At 39.1% G+C, this 18,515-nt stretch overlaps 2 long non-coding RNA genes across 2 annotated transcripts; one reads left to right on the forward strand and one right to left on the reverse strand.

The window, feature by feature from the left end:
- Nucleotides 1–629: 629 nt before the first annotated feature.
- Nucleotides 630–6,533, reverse strand: LOC126824129 (uncharacterized). Its single transcript, XR_007681484.2, has 3 exons — nucleotides 5,745–6,533; nucleotides 4,102–4,141; nucleotides 630–3,477 (listed from the first exon to the last, which is right to left on the reverse strand). It is a non-coding gene; the product is annotated as an uncharacterized LOC126824129 (long non-coding RNA).
- Nucleotides 6,534–9,893: 3,360 nt separating this feature from the next.
- LOC126824127 (uncharacterized) lies at nucleotides 9,894–17,499 on the forward strand. The gene is made up of 3 exons (XR_007681482.2): nucleotides 9,894–10,027; nucleotides 15,932–15,971; nucleotides 16,466–17,499. It is a non-coding gene; the product is annotated as an uncharacterized LOC126824127 (long non-coding RNA).
- Nucleotides 17,500–18,515: the final 1,016 nt, after the last annotated feature.

Consider the following 18,515-nt stretch of genomic DNA (forward strand, 5'->3'; position numbering starts at 1 on the left):
GAACCCACCCATTGAAATCACCACAAATAGACTAAACTGGCTATAGGGTAGTCATCAAGTACCGGCAACTGAAAGGACTAACCCCAACACAGATACATGCCGAATTGAAGCATGGCGGTGAGAGCCTTGACGATGACCAGCGCCTTGGAAGGCCATCAACAGAAACCAGTCACGAAAACTCGACATATTGCCATTGTTGTGTGTATGTCTCCAGGCCCGTAACTATAGTGGGAGGGGGGCGCAGGGGGTTGGGGGACGAAGGCGCCCCCCCCCCCCCTTGCAAAAAGTTTCGCCTCCCCCCCCTGTGAAAAAATTGTCGACTATAAAAACAATAGAAATACATTGTCCGTCAATTTTAAGCACCCCCTGAGAACACTTCCCGCCCCCTCGTTGCTCTGAGCTAGTTACGTCCCTGTAAGTCTCACGAGAGGGTTGAGCACATGATCGCCAACGAGTTAGGAATGACAAACGTTTCTGCAAACGTCGGATCAGAAACGTGTCAGATCTGCGCCGTTTTGAAGCAGGTCCTGATACTATTTTGGCCAGATTTGTAACCATAGAGGAGAGCTGTGTATGGTTTTTATTTTGGAGTGGCCGGAGAAAATTTCTTCTTGACCGGCATCCAGGCCTTGCAGCATCATTGGCAAAAGTGTGTAAGCCTCGAAGGGTACAACGCAGAAAAATAAATGAAAATACACACTACTACAATACCCCCATTGCGTATTTGAAATTTTGTTGAAAAATGTTAATAACATCAAATACGAAATATGGTGATCATTTAGAGAGAGAGAGAAAGAGAGAGAGAGAGAGAGAGAGGGGGAAAGGGAGAGAGGTGGGGGGTAACGACTACTCGACACAAACTAGGTCATTTCGGAACTAACACATAGTTCAATTTTATTTCAATAATTCGCGTGCGCGTACGGGTCTTTAGCAGTGGGAGGAAACCGGATAACCAGGAGAAAACCCACGAGGTTAGACATCCGACCCTACTCCTTGTCACGTACAACCGGGGAATCGAAACCGCGACAGGTGACTCAAAAGCAGACCTTATGATACATTACGCACACACTAACAATGTATTATTTGATATATAATATAATACAAATTTATATACAAAAATATAATACAGAGGTAGAACTATACAGAGCTAATTATTGATCAAGAAAATTAACTAATGAAAATGTGCTGGTGTCAAAAAATATGTATAACCGTGTTCATGTAATAAATAGGTCGTAAATAAATGGCTAAGAATATTTTTAGGTTTATACGCTTGTAACCAAGCCATTTTATTTTTTAACTATAAGAGTTTGGTTGGTAATTCGATTTGTGATAGTAAATTTTGGCATTTCAAATTATAAAGTGAGATATGGAAATAAAGAGTATTTTATTTGAAAATTGCCAATTTATGCCGGGTGGATAATGTTCCAATATAACACGGGTAAATACACACGTGACTAGCCGGAAGTCACTTCTAAAATTTCCTGTTCGCCAAAATTTATACATGATAATAAAATCTGTAAATATGTTAAGCTGTTATTACCTATCAATGTTGCCGTCGATTTATCAATTCCCAGTATTTGAAATTTAAATTAAGTTATTCAAGAACTGTTACTTTAATTTTAAAATAAAATACGTAATTCAAATCATATTACATTAAATACGTACGCAATTTCTATATGAAAATACACACTACTACAATACCATTGGTTATCAAGTTGATGTCGTGGTGATGGTGTGGCCATTTACAAGGATTAAACACCATTAACAATATTAATATCCTTAAATGACATTGAGAAGTAGAGGTATTATATTCATAATAACACAACTTTATGGATTTACTACTTCTTGGTTTATTACATACAACGTTTCAATACTCTTACAAGCTTGATAAAGATACCTATAAGAGTACTGAAACGTTGCATGTAATAAACCAAGACGCAAAACGATGTCGGAAAATCTCAATAATAATAAGAAATACAAATCCCACAAAACAAAACATATATACTGTCTAAATAAATAATTTGCTAAATGTAAGTCATTTAATAAACACAGTTAGGTTACGGCAATAATGAATGGGAGAGAGAAATGGGGTTTAACGTCCACTCGACACAAACTAGGTCATTTCGGGACTAACATATGGTTTAATTTTATTTCAATAATTCGCTTGCGTGTTGGGGTCTTTAGCAGTGGGAGGAAACCGGAGGACCCGGAGAAAACCCACGAGATTGGACAGGCGACCCAACTCCTTGTCACGTACAACCACGCCAGTTGACTCAATGACAGGCCGTATGATACAGCACGCACGTGCTAACCATTCGGCCATCCCCCCCCCCCCCAATAATGAATGACTGACTACAAAGGGAAATCTTTACAAAGTGCTTATTTTTATATTATACAGTTCTCGCTATAATAGTTTAAAAATAGATAATGAAAACAGAAAATGCTGAAAATGTCAGCCAAATTACTTCACTCGGAATCAAGATATTAACGATTCACTTTTCGACTAGCCTCGATCATCATTACTAACGTTGGTTCTATAATTAACGAAGACTCGATTATCACAAAATGTATTCAAATCCACTAAAGATCACAGGCTAACGATGGCATCGAGAGTTGATTATGACCCTGATCCGTTAATTAATGTCTAATTAATAATTCAGATAACATTCCAAGCCCAACCAAAGACTTATAATAAGCAGATTTAGCTCTTGCATAATGCATGTTTAAATGATTATGTATTAACATTTCAAATATTGTTATGCATCCCAATTACTTCATCGTATGACTTAGTAAGTCTACAGCATCACTTATCAACCGAATCGCTGTCGCCCAATGAAGACAAGGCCTTTACATCTGTATCAAGAACGCGGGCAATGTGCTTATGTCCACATTTTTCTAAGACTTTAATTATTCGGGGTAGAACATCGTTTCCTCGATCAGACAGGATGTCGATTAGGTAAACCGCAGCTGCCTGGTTTCCATCCGATGCCCTCCTCTTCTCTGTTTGTGCTTTATCCTCATCAGAAATGATACAATATCCAAAGAAACGCAAAACCAGGTCGTCGATGTTTCCTTTGAAATCTTCTCTGAGCTCTATAGAATAGTTCCTCCATATGTCGTAATGGGCGTCCTGCATTCTCCCCCTCGACACTACGGTGCTTGCTACAACATTACCAAGAACGCCGGCCATATGCTTATGTCCACATTTTTCTAAGACTTTAATTATTCGGGGTAGAACATCGTTTCCTCGATCAGACAGGATGTCGATTAGGTAAACCGCAGCTGCCTGGTTTCCATCCGATGCCCTCCTCTTCTCTGTTTGTGCTTTATCGTCATCAGAAATAATACAATGTCTAAAGAAATGGCAAGCCAGGTCCTCTATGTTTCCTTTGAAATCTTCTCTGAGGTCAAAAGAACAGTTCTTCCATATGTCGTAATGGGCTTCCTGCATTCTCCCCTTCGACACAACGGCGCTTGCTACAAAAATGAAAATGAAATGAAATGGGGTTTAACGTCCTACTGTTCTGCCCCGACCGAGCTAATGAAGACGGGCATACGCCATACAGTGTGCCATGAGAGAATTTTTTCCCAGTTAACTGCGCTACGAGATACTCTTATATCGAATTTCAACTATACAAATGTATCTTTTACATGCACGCCAATGTGTACATGGGACCTGAGTTTTTGCCCCATCCGAACGACTAGACAGTTGTCATTGTCAGGCTCTCTGTCCTGCACCACTGACAAGGTGAAACCACATCTGAAAATTCCGATGAACTTTCTTGACAAATACATGGATCGAACATGCAACCGCCAGTATAGCGAGCCAATAGAGACTTTTGGCAAGCTTAAATTCCTGGCCCATATCGCGTATCCGTATTGATTTTGCGTGTGACGTCATCAATGCGTGTGTATTTCTCATACGTGATACGACACACGAATAGCTTTCATACGGAAAAGGTCCGTATAACATTGTTGTCTTTTTACCGTCCTTTTTTCAACTTTTATATCATAGCGTTTTTATGAATCATAATTGTTCGACATTATTGCTTTCGGGATACTTTGTAGAAACAAAAATAAGCCTATTTAATGATAACTTACCTGACATATTAGTTTTATTGGAGGCGCCACTTTGGGAAACCTGAAAAAATGGAAATTACTTCAGAGGACCTCGAAACAGCAAATTTGTAATGGAAATGAAATGGGGTTTAACGTCCTACTGTTCTGCTCCTATACTGGGCTAATGAAGACGGGCATACGCCATACAGTGTGCTATGAGGGAAATTTTGCCCGGGCAGCGGCACTATCGCCTACTCTTACGGTATATCGAATTCCAACTGCCAAGGGATCTTTTACGTGCATTCCAATTTGGACACGGGACCTTGGTTTTTCGTGACCATCCGAATGACTAGACAGCTGTCCTTGTCAGGCCCTCCGTTCTGCACAACGGACAAGGGGAAACCACGTCGGAAAATCCCGATGAACTTTCTCGGTCAATGCAGGGATCGAACACGTGACATCCAGGCTAGCAAGCCAGCGTCTTAACCACCTAGCCACCGTGGCTCCCAATTTTTAATGGCCCTTAAGCGATCGGAGGTCGTAAAAAAGCACTGCCTACCTGCACACTCCATTTAAAATGGCACTTTTATGTAGGGTGTGACCATTCTGCACATAGAGATATATCTACTTCATCCTTCGAGAATAGATCTCTGTCGTTTTTACCCCGTTTCACATCTGTCATACACACAAAGACTTAATAAACCCATTCAATTCCATTAAATGGAAGCAGAATAAATACTTCTCAAAATTCTCCAAGTGCTTAGTGCTTTCGACTAAACTCGTCGATTTAGGACTTAAAATGTCGGTCAACTAGCTGAGTGTCTGTTCTCAAGCGGAGCTAACTGTAGACAGGCAATCCAAGTTTAGTATGGGGCGTGACGAACCTGAAGCGATGGGGTGTCAAGGTATAAGTCGATGGGTCAGAGCATTGAACTCTGACAAGATTATGGCGGCCATCATGTGCAAGGGGTTGCGCCTGCGATGCTGACAAAGACTTGTGGCTATTACTTCAGATGGAAACAAAATCCGCCTCCCACACATGTACGTAAACATTCCTTGACGGAAACGATGCTGCATTCGCAAAATTCTCCTATGTGGTACTGTACACGTTACCAAAGAAATATAACTTACAATCGCTATGTGTTTCTCTGACCATTGTAGGCCTATATATGAAATGAAATGAAGTTTAACGTCCTACTGTTCTGCTCCTAACCTGGGCTGATGAAGACAGGCATACGCCATACAGTGTGCTATGAGGGAAATTTTGACCGGACGGCGGTGCAACAACCTACTCTTATATCGATTTCCAACGGATCTTTACATGCACGCCAATGTATACACGGGACCTCAGTTGTTCGTCTCATCCGAACGACTATACGTTGTCCTTTGCCAACTTTGCCCTGCACCACTGACAAGGCCAACTCACACTGGAAAAAACCTGATAAACTTTCTTGGTCAACACCGGGATCGAACATGGGACCTCCAGGTACGCGAACCAGTGACTTACTCACTGACAGTCTTTATTAGCGCAGTGTAAGCAGTACAGTGGGACATTAAACTCTCGTTTTAATTAATTCTTGTTCACTGAGCCGAATTATTTCGTTGACTAAACATTAAACCACATTCCATTCATAGAATAAATATTATTATCTTTGATTTATAACAAACTATGATATATAGTTTACCTGGTCAGCCTGTGATATATGGTTTACCTGGTCAGACTGTGATTTGTGGTTTACCTGGTCAGACTGTGATATATGGTTTACCTGGTCAGACTCTTATTTATGGTTCACCAGGTCAGGTGTTCTCTATAGATTTCCCTTAACAAACTGTCTGACGCAACTGCACTTTCGTATACCTTGTACTTCCCGACTGACTCACTATAAGCGGGAAGTTTTTAAGTTAGTTTAGTTTCGGTTAATTGACGTATGCACAATATTATTCTATTTTTAGATCTTACTTGATTGAAAAAGCTTTTGAATTACAATCATATAACCTACACCTTTGTCCTAATTCAAATTACAAATCATACTTCTGTGTTTTGAGATCAAATTGCATGGTCAACCCATTTGCTTTGTCTTCGCACTTAGTAAACGCGAAAGCAAGAAGACCGCAGCCTTCACACTGATCAGCAGTGAATATTCGCTAGGCCGCTACAATCACTGATAAGGATGACATCGTTGCGACTTAATGAACCACAAATATTAACTTTTTTCCTCCGACAAATTAAATTTTAAAACATTTTTGTAATAAATAAAGACGTTTGAAGTATTTGTAGGGAAAAATTAGTTCCTATTTAGTGTAAATTGGTATTGAAATGAGTAAAAGGCACCATTCTGCCCGAACCAATAACGTCTTATGTAAACAATGCACGGGCCATAGAGCCGATGATTGACGCCGCGTGATGTCCGTCTCTTTTACAGAGATATTAGAAGACTTTCGTAAACCTTTGTGAAACTGATTGCACAGCCTTATCCAGTGGCAACTGCCTTCTCGAGGATCTAAAGATGCTTGGCGGATCAGTGAGTAATCTTTGAAGGTACAGGTAATCCTGTCTTAATCAACACTAGCTTTCTTATCCAACTGTAGCATAAATTTTAAATATCACATTCACGAGATTTTCGGAACCACAAAGTTCACTATCCGCTATTCACTAGGAAATGAAATAAAATATAAAATCCTTACTGTTCTGCTTCTAAACTGGGCTAATGAAGACGGGCATACGCCATACAGTGTGCTATGAGGGGAATTTTGCCCAGGCAGCGGCGCTACGGCCTACTCTTATATCGAATTCCAACTGCCAAGGGATCTTTTACGTGCACGTCAATACTTAAACGGGACCTCGGTTTTTCGTCCCATCCGAACGATTAGACAGCTGTCCTTGTCAGGCCCTCCGTCCTGCATCACTGACGAGGGGAAACCACGCCTGGAAATCTGGATGACCTTTCTCGGCCAATGCAGGGATCGAACACCCGACCTCCAGGCTAGCGAGCCAGCGTCTTACCCACTTAGCCACCGTGATCCCCCCCGGCTATTCACTAGGATTAATAGTTAAAAGACAAGGTGGTCCCAAACAGATCCATACAAATTAGTGGTCGGGACAGTTCACGCAATGAGTCGCCCGCGGTCGTCGCTGTACCCTTGGAGGTAGGGGTAGGGGTGGGGGTACGGAAATTAGCCAGCAACTGACCATGTTGTTGGATGAAATTAAAAATTCATCAAAATTCATCAAATACATGATAATGAAAGAGACAAAAGCCTGATTATTCACAATTTTCGTATCATGAGCAATTCTATCATTAGGGCATGGGTATACATGTATACCCCAGAAAAGAGCAGGGTACCATTTGTATATCCTGGTACCCGGGTTCCGGCGCCCCTGAATGTAATTGACCATTACATGTGTTTTGATGTGTATACATATAACTTAATTACCTTTTTATTACGTTTGAAATTGTCCGTCATCCATTACCCGAGCATTACATCATAACAGACAATATTTATACGGAAATGTTTACGAAGTTTCATATCCATACGGCGTACGAAAGTGCAATAGCGCCGGCCTCTGCTTATATCGAATTCAAACTGCCAATTACGTGCACGCCAATCTATAGCCTTGGTATTTCGTCCCATCCGAACAACTAGACAGCTGTCCTTGCTAAGCCCTCCTCCCTGCACCACTGACAAGGGGAAACCACGTCGGAAAACCCCGATGAACTTTCTCGGCCAATGCAGGGATCGAACACGTGACATCCAGTTTAGTAAGCCAGCGTCTTACCCACTTAGCCACCGTGGCCCCGAACTTTAATGATGTTAGAGAGCAAACGGCCTACTCACTGAGCCACCCTAACTCCCACTTCACGGGACCTCAGTTATTTTTATTCCATCCGAACGATTATATGTTGTCTCTTGCCAGGCTCTCCGTCTTACACCACTGACAAGGGTGGACATCGCCAGAAAAATCACGATGAACTTTGGTGAAGTTAGAGGGCAAACGTCCTACTCACTGAGCCACCGTAGCCCCCGCTTCATTTCGATTTCGGACAAGGAACCTCGTTTTTTATTTATACCATTCGAACGACTACTGACAAGCAGGAACCCCGACCGAAAAATCCAGGAGATAAAGGACAAGAAAAAAATAGAAAAATTCCGTGCATTCCCCCGTTTTTATTCATTCTGTTCTTAATAAAAAAACATGGTAATGCACGGACTTTATCTAATTTGTTCGTTATCTTTTATCTACTGACAGCCAATTCTTTTTTTGAATTGTCAGATATCCTCTCATCGTCTCATATAACAACTTTTCATCTTCAACTGAATTATCAGTGAAATGAAATTCGATCGTTTGTCTGTTACCACTCGTTACTTCAGTCTGTTATATAGAAGGACAACTCGTGTTTGTCATGTTTGACGTCACTTCCCGTTTCTTCACGTGCTTGTTACTCAGCTATCGTAGAAATGATCTCTGTGTTAAAATTATATTTGGGATGTATTTAACGAGCTCTATAACATATTTTATAATGACTGACACCAATATTGTCCTTTAACTCAACGGCAGATCTTTTATTTTAAAGCGCACGCGTTGGTCGATTCGGACCAAGAAGCTTTAACACCCCTACCCCTCTATTCCCCACTCTGTTTAAAGTATGTGTAGATTTCAAAAGATTACGCTAAAACTTTTAATCTATTTATCTTTTCAGAAAGGGTGATGTATGGTATAATGAATGAGGATCACTACAAGATCTGGAAAAAACATTATATGCAAATCGTGGACAATTTCAAAGGTGACCTCATCCGCCTACTCTCTGCTTTGTTTACTTCCAGTCTCAGTAGCCGACAAAAATCAACTAGAACGAAAACAAAATGGCCACGGCGATTACAATGCGAAAGCCTTCTTATAAATCTCTATAAGTTGACTGACCTTTATAAGTTCAAGTATGACTTACACATGTGACGTCATATCATACATAAAAGGTCTCAGCGCAAACTAGTCCGGGCAGAATGATGCCTTTACTCATTTTATATACCCATTTAAACTAAATAGCCAATTAAATTCTAGAACATTTTATTCACGTTATATGTGAAACACCTTTATTTATATTTCTAATACTTCAAAAAAGGTTCTAGAATTTAATTTGCAGAAGGGAAAAGGTGAATATTAAGAGCTACTTAGCCCGCGCCGATGTCATCCCTCTCAGTGATTGTAGCGGCATAGCGAATATTCACGGCTGATCAGTTTGATAGTAACTTCAATATAACAAAATGGTTGAAAATAAAGAATGGGATAAAAATCTTTTATAGTTTTCTTCCGTATTTTAAAATCTGACATGGGAAGGGGGGGGGGGGTAAGCTTCGTTGTCCGAATCGGCCAACGCGTGTGCATTAGATCATAAGGTCTGTCAAGTCAAGTCATGTGGTTTCAATCCCACACTTGGACGTGACAAGGAGTAAGGTCGCCTTACCTCGTGGGTTTTCTCCAGGTCCTCCTACATCTTCCCAATATCACAGACCCCATTGCTTAACGAATTAATGAAATAAAATTGTACTATATTTCATTCCCGAAATGAACTATTTTGTCTTGAGAAAATTGATCGAGAAAGTAAAAACAGATAAATAAATTTCACTTTGGATTGGATGAGGCCTGGGATAATTATTTTGATCTTATATACTGAGATGATAGTAGGGCGCCACAAGCTTCTATAGCTTGCTCCCAAATTCCGAACACAGAAATTTTAAGTAGGACAAAGGTGTAGGTTATATGATTATAATACTAAACGCTTTTTCAATCAAGTAAGATCTATAAATAAAATAATATTGTGTAACCGAAACTAACTTAAAAACTTCCCGATTATAGTGAGTCAGTCTTAATATGGCTGAATATTAAGTGCACGAAAGTTTCTGCCTGTATAAGCCTGTAAATATACAACAGTTTGTTGAAGGAAATCTGTTCTAGAACATGTCTGACCAGGTAAACCATTTTTCACAGCTTGTTAAAAAGGGATCAAAGCTAATAATATTTATTCTACGAATGGAGTGGGGGTTAATGTCACGTCCACGAAATAATTCGGTTATTTCGAGACAGATAGGGAACCGTGGTGACTCGGTGTGTAAGATGATGGCTCACTATCCTGGAGGTCCCAGGTTTGATCCGGGTGTTGGCCAAGAAAGAAATTCTGGATTTTCAGGTGTGGTTAACCCTTGTCAGTGGTGCTGGACAGAGGGCCTAACAAAGGACAGCGTATCGTGATACGGACTGAACGGAAAACCGAGGTCCCGTGTATACATTGGATTTAAGCCCCATCTCATTCAAAACAAGGCCTATGTAAATATTTCAAAACAAACAAGGCCTATGTTCAGTATTTCAAATCAATCAAGGTCTGTGGTCAGTATTTCAAAACAAACAAGGGCTGTGGTCAGTATTTCAAAACAAACAAGGGCTATGTTCAGTATTTTAAAACAAACAAGGTCTATGGTCAGCATTTCAAAACAAACAAGGCCTATTAGTCCATGTGACAGACCTCGGATTTCGGAGTATCATTACCAATTTGATGAATAAATTCAACCATGATTTTCAGTTAGCCTGGTGCCCGAAGTGTTCAAATTTGGTTGATGGACTTCCGGGTCACTTTGCTAAATGCCATTTTGGCGGCCATCTTTAAAAATGGCCGCCGTTTTTTCATTGAAATTGAGCGCGTCAAGGAAACCTTCATAACTCTTTCACAGATTGACCTATTGATATGGAATATGGCTCAAAATGTTCGCAATAACATTCTACAGCTGCTGTTATATGACATATGTTGGTGAATGAATCATATATTTTCCAAATCAACAGATTATTCTGAAAAAAGCAACGTTTTGGCATTTTTTTTCAAGATTTATTTTAAAAGTTTACTACCAAATCATGTTCAGGGTAAATTTAGCCAAATTCTGTGTCTGGTCTTCTTAAGTTATTCATTTGGCATAAATAAATACGGTCAGTGACCCAGTCTATACAGCTGCGGTGGCCGCAAACTCAACAAAAGTCTTGAGTAGACTGTCAATTTTAAAATGTTGAGCCTCGGCGAGGTAGGGTACTAACCATGTGAACGTTTATTTAGGGTTGTCGCAATCACACCGATATTTGGGGACCGGTTGTTTCTGAAGAAAAATTTGTCACTGAAGACGATTTTGATAGTGTGTCACTTCTGTGACGTCATTTTCGGTTGAATCCGTCTGATTTCCAAAATGGTCGCCAAAATTTGACGAAAAATGAATTTCTTGTTAGGATGGATGAGTATCACGCAAGGTAAAACTTGTAATATATCATATATAGGGTTTCCGTAGTCATTGTACTTACAATTGATCTATAAAATTAGTTTCCCAAAATCCAAGATGGCGAAAATTCAAAATGGCAGTCAAAATTTGCCTAAAATGATCGATGCCTCGGATAATCGTCATTTTACAGTTTGATATGCCCTGTAATGCCGCTTAAGGGGTTTTCAATGTCACAGAACTTAAATACAACATCTAAAAAAAGGATTTCCAAAATCCAAGATGGCTAAAATCCAAGAGTGCGGCAAGATTTTCCCTAAAATGAATGATTTTTCAGATAATCGTCATTTTTCTGTTTTGTACGGCTTGTAATATGCCATTTATGGGGTTTTCAGGATCACTAAACTTAAATATTACCTCAAAAAAAGATTTTGGATATCGTAGATTATTGCTTAAGAACAAAACGGGACAATTGTCAGTCTTTCTCTTGGCTTGGCTTATTATAAAAATGTGTAGTAGTTTTTTAGGGGAGGATGGAATTAATTATACCAGATCTCGTAAATCAGAAAATAAGATTTAATAATATTCCAGCAAAACTGTAAGGAATTTTAATATATCTTTGCAAATATATCTAGTTGTTAAGAATTTATCTATTCTGTTTGTTCAGAAATTGGCCGAAATAGTGGCTCAGTGGGTAAGGTTCAACGAGGTCCGGAATTCGATCCCTGTGTCTGGACAAATTTTACCTCATTTCACACTCTATGACGAATAGCCATCTTCATTGACCAAGTTAGAACAGTAAGAAGTTAACCCACATTGCATCTGGTCCACAGATGGTAATATGATAGATTTTTACTTTGAAGAGTCTGGCAACCTTTTGTGGTATCATCTAGAATCTAGCCAGATGGTATCATGGATTCATATTTGTCAGTTGTGAAAGTGTAAAGTGTAAAATGTATTTCACAACAAGTTCTAAGTTTAAAAATGATAATTACAGAGATAATTTGAAATACATTTACCCAAAAGCATGGCTCACTATTTCCTCTTTGTTAATGTCACAACCATCCACCTCATTGGAATTACTGTGACAATCGCAACTACTGTTTTTCTTCAGCAATGGATACTAGCCAAAGTACAAGAAGAAACAGGAGATCTCGGCAGCGACAATGATGATATCCTTTTAATATCATAGGCCTACCTAAAGCGAAAGAAGAAATTGGTCGACATTACTTTTGTGATGCCTAGTCGTTAATGCATTTCAAATTATCTTCGCAACGATTCTTTTTAAACTTTCAACTTGTTGTGAAATGGATCTGTGGATACGTTATCTAGACTATACCACAAAAGTTGCCAGGCATAGAGTCTTTGATGAAAAACCGGTTCGGTTGTACCATATAACGAAAAAATGCGAAAAGTACCGAGATAAAAATCTGAAAAGTACCGAAAGATGCAGACAAAATACCGAAAAAACTTTTTTGATACTAATTACCGAAAAAATCCGAAAACCCCCAAATATCGAAAAATCAATAAATAACGAAAAAAACAACACTAATTACCGAAAAAACCCTAAGCCACACACAAAAATTGCTAGGTGGGTCAGACTAGACCATGCATAAAAATTGTTGGGAACTGTAGGTTACGCATTAAATTAAAATTGTTGACACTCTAGCTTGGTGGGTAATGGGTCAAGCAAGATCAGGCATAAATATAGTGGTACACTTTCAGTCAGGGGCGGATTGGGGCCGGAAACCGGTCCGGGCTCACTTGTCGGAGCTACCCCTTTTAATGAACCCCAAATATGCGATTTGGTGGCATATGTGATTATAATCTTTGTCAAATAATATATCTCATAAATCGATTAATTTAGGCCAAAACCCCGACCTACAAGTAATTTACAACCATCAACCTGTGAAATTATCATATCGTCATATTATTAATTAACGTATTATCATTGTATCGTCAAGAGTCAAGAGAATTTAACTGGTTTAAAAATGGGACTAGTTGAGAAAATTTTGACCATTTGATTAACCAGTTAGGAATATTGAATAAGTAGGAATATTTTCATTGTAAAATGTCCCATTTTTGTTGCCGGGAGCGCTAGTTGATTCCTTCTGTGATGGAATTCGGAATCCCCATTGCAGGATTCCGAATTCCGGCCCACACCCAGCACACCCGGCCCAGAAAGTCTATTATACCAGCCCATTCCAGACTCCAGTGATGGCGTGGCAGCCCGTTAAAGACACCGGCCACATCATCGTAGTTCCATGGCCGGTCCAATACCCCCCCCCCACCATATAATGTTCAGCAGAAAAAGGTTTTTTAGACGAATTGGACAAAATTATTTTTTTCATTTTTTTGTCCGATCGGGCGATCGCCCGATGGCCCAATCCGCCCCTGCTATCAGTTGGCCATTGATCACAATATGTCCCGCATAAGACTAGTTGGGCATTGTAGGTGGGTCATGGGGTCAGGCATTTAGTAATTGAAGCATAATCAAATAACACACTATTTATGGATAACAAATTCTATAGTTTAATTCACTGCGACGTTTCAATAAGATTTCACAAGTCCTTACCAAGCATATAACATTAATAAACAAGCCAACAGTGAGGCTGATGACCCCGTCGAAATCCCTAAATAAATAGATGACCCATATTAATTAATCGCACATTTATTTTTTTAAAAAGTATTGAGCAATCAAACTGATTATCAACTATACACTAAGTTTCATCACTCTCTATCAGATAGAATCAAAGTTATCTTGTCCCAAAGCATCGATCATTGAAATTGCTTAGCTCTGCTTAGCTTTAGCCCGAAATGTTAATTACTGAACTGAGTCAAGACATTCAGCTAATGAACATTTACATCAAGTTTCAGCATTCTACCTTAATTAAAAGCAGAGTTATTGCGTTCCAAAGTCCTGACCAATCAAATTGCTTATCGCTCTTTAGCCTAAGCAGAAAATTCTCACGATCGAACTTAGTCAAGCTAATATCGCCCTCACTTCATTATAACCAAAGTTATCATGCCCCAAAGCATCAACCAATCAGATAGCTTATCTCTGCTTACCCTAAACAGACAATGTTCATCATCGAACTCCATCAAGGCATTCATTTAATGAACGCCTACACCCAGTTTGAACATTCTACCTCAATTAGAATGAGAGTTATTGTGTTCTAAAGTCTCGGCCAATCAAATTGCTTATTGTTCTGCTTACCCTGAGCAGAAAACTCTCATTATCGAACTTAGTCAAGGTATTGATGTAATGAAACTATACACCAAGTTTTATCACTCTCACTTAATTAGAACTAAAGTTATCGTGTCCCAAAGCATCAACCAATCAAATTGCGTATTTCTGCTTACCCTAAGCAAAAAATTCTCATCTTCGAACTCCATCAAGGCATTGACCTAATAAACACCTACACCAAGTTTGAACATTCTTGCTCAATTAGAAAGAGACTTATTGTGTCCCAAAAAGTGTGACGGACGGACAGACGAACCCATTTTAATAGTCATCTGCTTTCTTCGAAAGGCGGGGGGGCAATAAAATGAAAAGAATATGGCTATATATATACAAGAGCGGTGCTGACCCTCCAAAGGGATGCAAAGTCAGCTAGTATGGGCATTGTAGTGTCCCAAGCCGTTAGATAATCAAATGCACATATACAGGTATAAACTGTAATTGGTATAGATAAGCACAAGAACAAAAGATCAAACAATTATTCAAGCGGTATAATGAACCACGAGCAATAGGCCATAACAGTAAAACATGATAACGACATGTAAAATCTTGTTGAAACGTCACAGTGAAATAAACTATAGTAATTGTTATCCACAAATAGTGTGTTATTTGCTTAAAAAGACATATTACAAGCTACATTAAACAGAAAATCGATCATTTTACGGAAATTCTGGCCGCCATTATGAATATTCACCATCTTGGATTTTATTAAACACTCTGTGTTTTGGTTAATTTTAAGGTCAGTAATCCCTTTCAATTGGATATTACATGTAATATCAAACTGTGAAATAACTATTAACTGACAAATTGGCCATTTGAGCAACTTTTGGCCGCCATTTTGATATTATGCCATCTTGGATTTTGGACACTCATATTAGAGATTATTTTTTTATGATCAATGTTTCTGATATCTAGTAAATCACTTTAGTTGACCAAATAGATAATTTGGCTTATATGGGTCTGAACAAGATTTTTTTAGTAAACTTATGAACAGACATCATGAAAAAAACCCCGAAAATATTGCTGTTTTCAGATTAGTCTTTTATTTTGAAACCGAAAGCATTACCTAAACAACATGAGTCATATACCAGCAGATTTAGAATTGTATTATGAACATTGTGAGCCATCTTACATATCCATAGGTGAACCTGTTGAGGAGTTGTGGAGGTTTCCCTGACTTGCACTATTTCAAATTAAAAAATGGCGGCCATTTTTAAAGATGGCCGCCAAACTCACATTTGGCAAAGTGACCCGGATGTCCATCAACCAATTTTGGACACTTTAGACCTAAGGCTAATGCGTCTTACGATCTTTGGTCGCTTAAAGGTCATTATAAATTTGCTGTTTTGTGGTCTTCTGATTTATTTCCATTTCTTTCAGGTTCCACAAAGTGGTGCCTGCAGTCAAGCAAACATGTCGGGTGAGTTATCACTAGTCTGATTGTTGATTCCACACAGTATCCCCAAAACAATATCAATTCTATGGAATACAGTTACTGTTTATTACTGGTTAGCACGTGCGCATTGTATCATAAGGTCTGTCATTGAGTCAATTGGTGTGGCTTCAATTCGCCGGTTGTACGTGACAAGGAGTAGGGTCGCCTGTCCAACCGCGTGGGTTTTCTACGGGTCCTCCCGTTTTCTCCCACTGTAATGACCCCTAGACGCAAGCGAATTATTGAAATAGAATTGAACCATATCTTATTCCCGAAATGACTCCCCCTCTCTCTCTCTCTCTCTCTCTCTCTCTCTCTTTCGTGTCATGTTATTTGAGAATTCATACTCTGAATTAATAGGTGGTGTGTATTTTACTTTCAATTGTCGAATAGAATACTTAGGATAACATTTGGTGATATAGTACACCGTGTTGATCCCAGGAGATTAAGCTGCATTTTCTAATCTTTTCTCTTTTCAGAGAACGTGATGTATGATAAAATGAAGGATGATCACTACAAGATATGGACAGACAATTATACGGAAATAGTGGACAATTTTAAAGGTGACTTTAACCACCTAATTTCTAGTTTGTTTAAATCCAGTCTTATAAGTCTCGACGACAAAAAACTACTAGAACGAAGACAAAATAAAGACGGCGATTGTCAAGCAGCTGCAAATTTGGTAGATATACTTTTTCACAGAGGCCATGACGTCTTACCCAGAATAATAGCTGTAATAAAATGCGTTGGATACACTAAGTTGGCCGCAAACCTCGAGGCTGCCGTGTGTGGTATTGATTATAATACATAAACTTCAATATAGCAAAATGGTTGAAAATATAGACTGGAATAAAGTTCAAATGATTTTCAAAATCTTTTTTAGTTTTCTTTCCGTTTTTACGCCGGATTTAAAAAAACTAATTCGTGGGCGCGTGTGTGAGTGGGGTTGAATTAAGAGGCATTAAAGTTTCTTGGTCCGAATGCGTGCACTTTAGATCATAAGTTATGTTGTTGAGTCTATTGACGTGGTTTTGATCCCACGCTTGGACCTTACCAGAAGAAGGGTGACCTGCCTAACCTCGTGTTTTTTCTCCGGGTCCTCCTACATCTTGTAACAGAGTACGCTATAACTTTCATCAAATTGAACGATCATTTAGGTGCATAGAACTTAGTGAGCTAAGCTGTTTTTGATCATGTATGATATTGACTTTTCAACTCTGTATATACTTTATATATGTGTATATGTTTAGTCACGTTCTAATTAACCATGTAATTAACCCCATATGCCATTTACAAACTACATACGATCGGCAGAGACCGGCGTATGGACTCGCCTAAGTTCAGCCGATGCCTTGGCAGAGGGGCGGAATGGTGGATTTAATGTAGTTATGCACCACCCTGATGTGTTCCTGTCGTAGTCTACTTCCTGTATATTAGTTTAGGTTCCTGTATTGTTTTGTATGTAGTTGTGTTATATTCTGTTCCTATGTAAATAAACCCTATATCTACTAAACTGATCTCTGTTATCACTAAAATAGAGTTACAATCTTCCCAATGCTAAAGGCCCCACAGCTTAACGAATTATTGAAATAAGATAGCGTCCATATTTTAGTCTTGAAACGACCTTGTTTGTCTTGAGAAACTTGATCTTCCCAATGCTAAAGGCCCCACAGCTTAACGAATTATTGAAATAAGATAGCGTCCATATTTTAGTCTTGAAACGACCTAGTTTGTCTTGAGAAACTTGATCGAGAAGGTAGGTCATTTTACATAATATGTAAAAAACATTAAATAATTTCACTATGGATTAGATGAACCCTGGCGTGATAGTAGGACGCCACAAGATCAAAACACTCTAGCTTTAGTCAAGGAAACATTTATTGTAAAGACTCTGTGAATGAAAACGAAACATCATTAAATCCTATTTTACTTGTCAAGAGGGTTCAAAAATATTTTTAAAACCAAGTCACATTTGAAAAATCAGCGGTCACCACGCCCCAAGAAATAATAATTGTTGTATGGGACGTACTGATATTTATGTTTGCCTTAGTCATATTACTGTATAATAGATAATTTACACAACAGGTAGGACACTAACACATCTAGTACTTAGAATAAAGCTATTTTTTTTATTTTCTGGAGCTGTCAAGCCAGCAAGAGTGTTATTGTCCCTTTAAAGGACTACTGAAAGTCCTACTGTTCTGCTCCTAAACCGGGCTAATGAAGACTAGCATACGATATACAGTGTGCTATAAGAGAAATTTCGCCCGGGTAGCGGCACTATGGACTTCTCTTGTATCGAATTCCAACTGTCAAGGGATCTTTTACGTGCGCGGGACCTCGGTTTTTCGTCGTCCCATCCTGTACCACTGACAGGCTTACCCACTTAGCCACCGTGGCCCCTTTTACACTAGGGACAAGATCCTCTATTATTATTACATATATTTTATATGTTACCACTGCTTGATAAAGACTAGGGAGGCCTAAGCAGTAATGGTTTCGAATCCCCGGTTGTACGTGACAAGGATT

The sequence above is a fragment of the Patella vulgata genome, chromosome 6, assembly GCF_932274485.2.
Source record: "Patella vulgata chromosome 6, xgPatVulg1.2, whole genome shotgun sequence".
In the NCBI taxonomy this organism is placed as follows: domain Eukaryota; kingdom Metazoa; phylum Mollusca; class Gastropoda; family Patellidae; genus Patella; species Patella vulgata.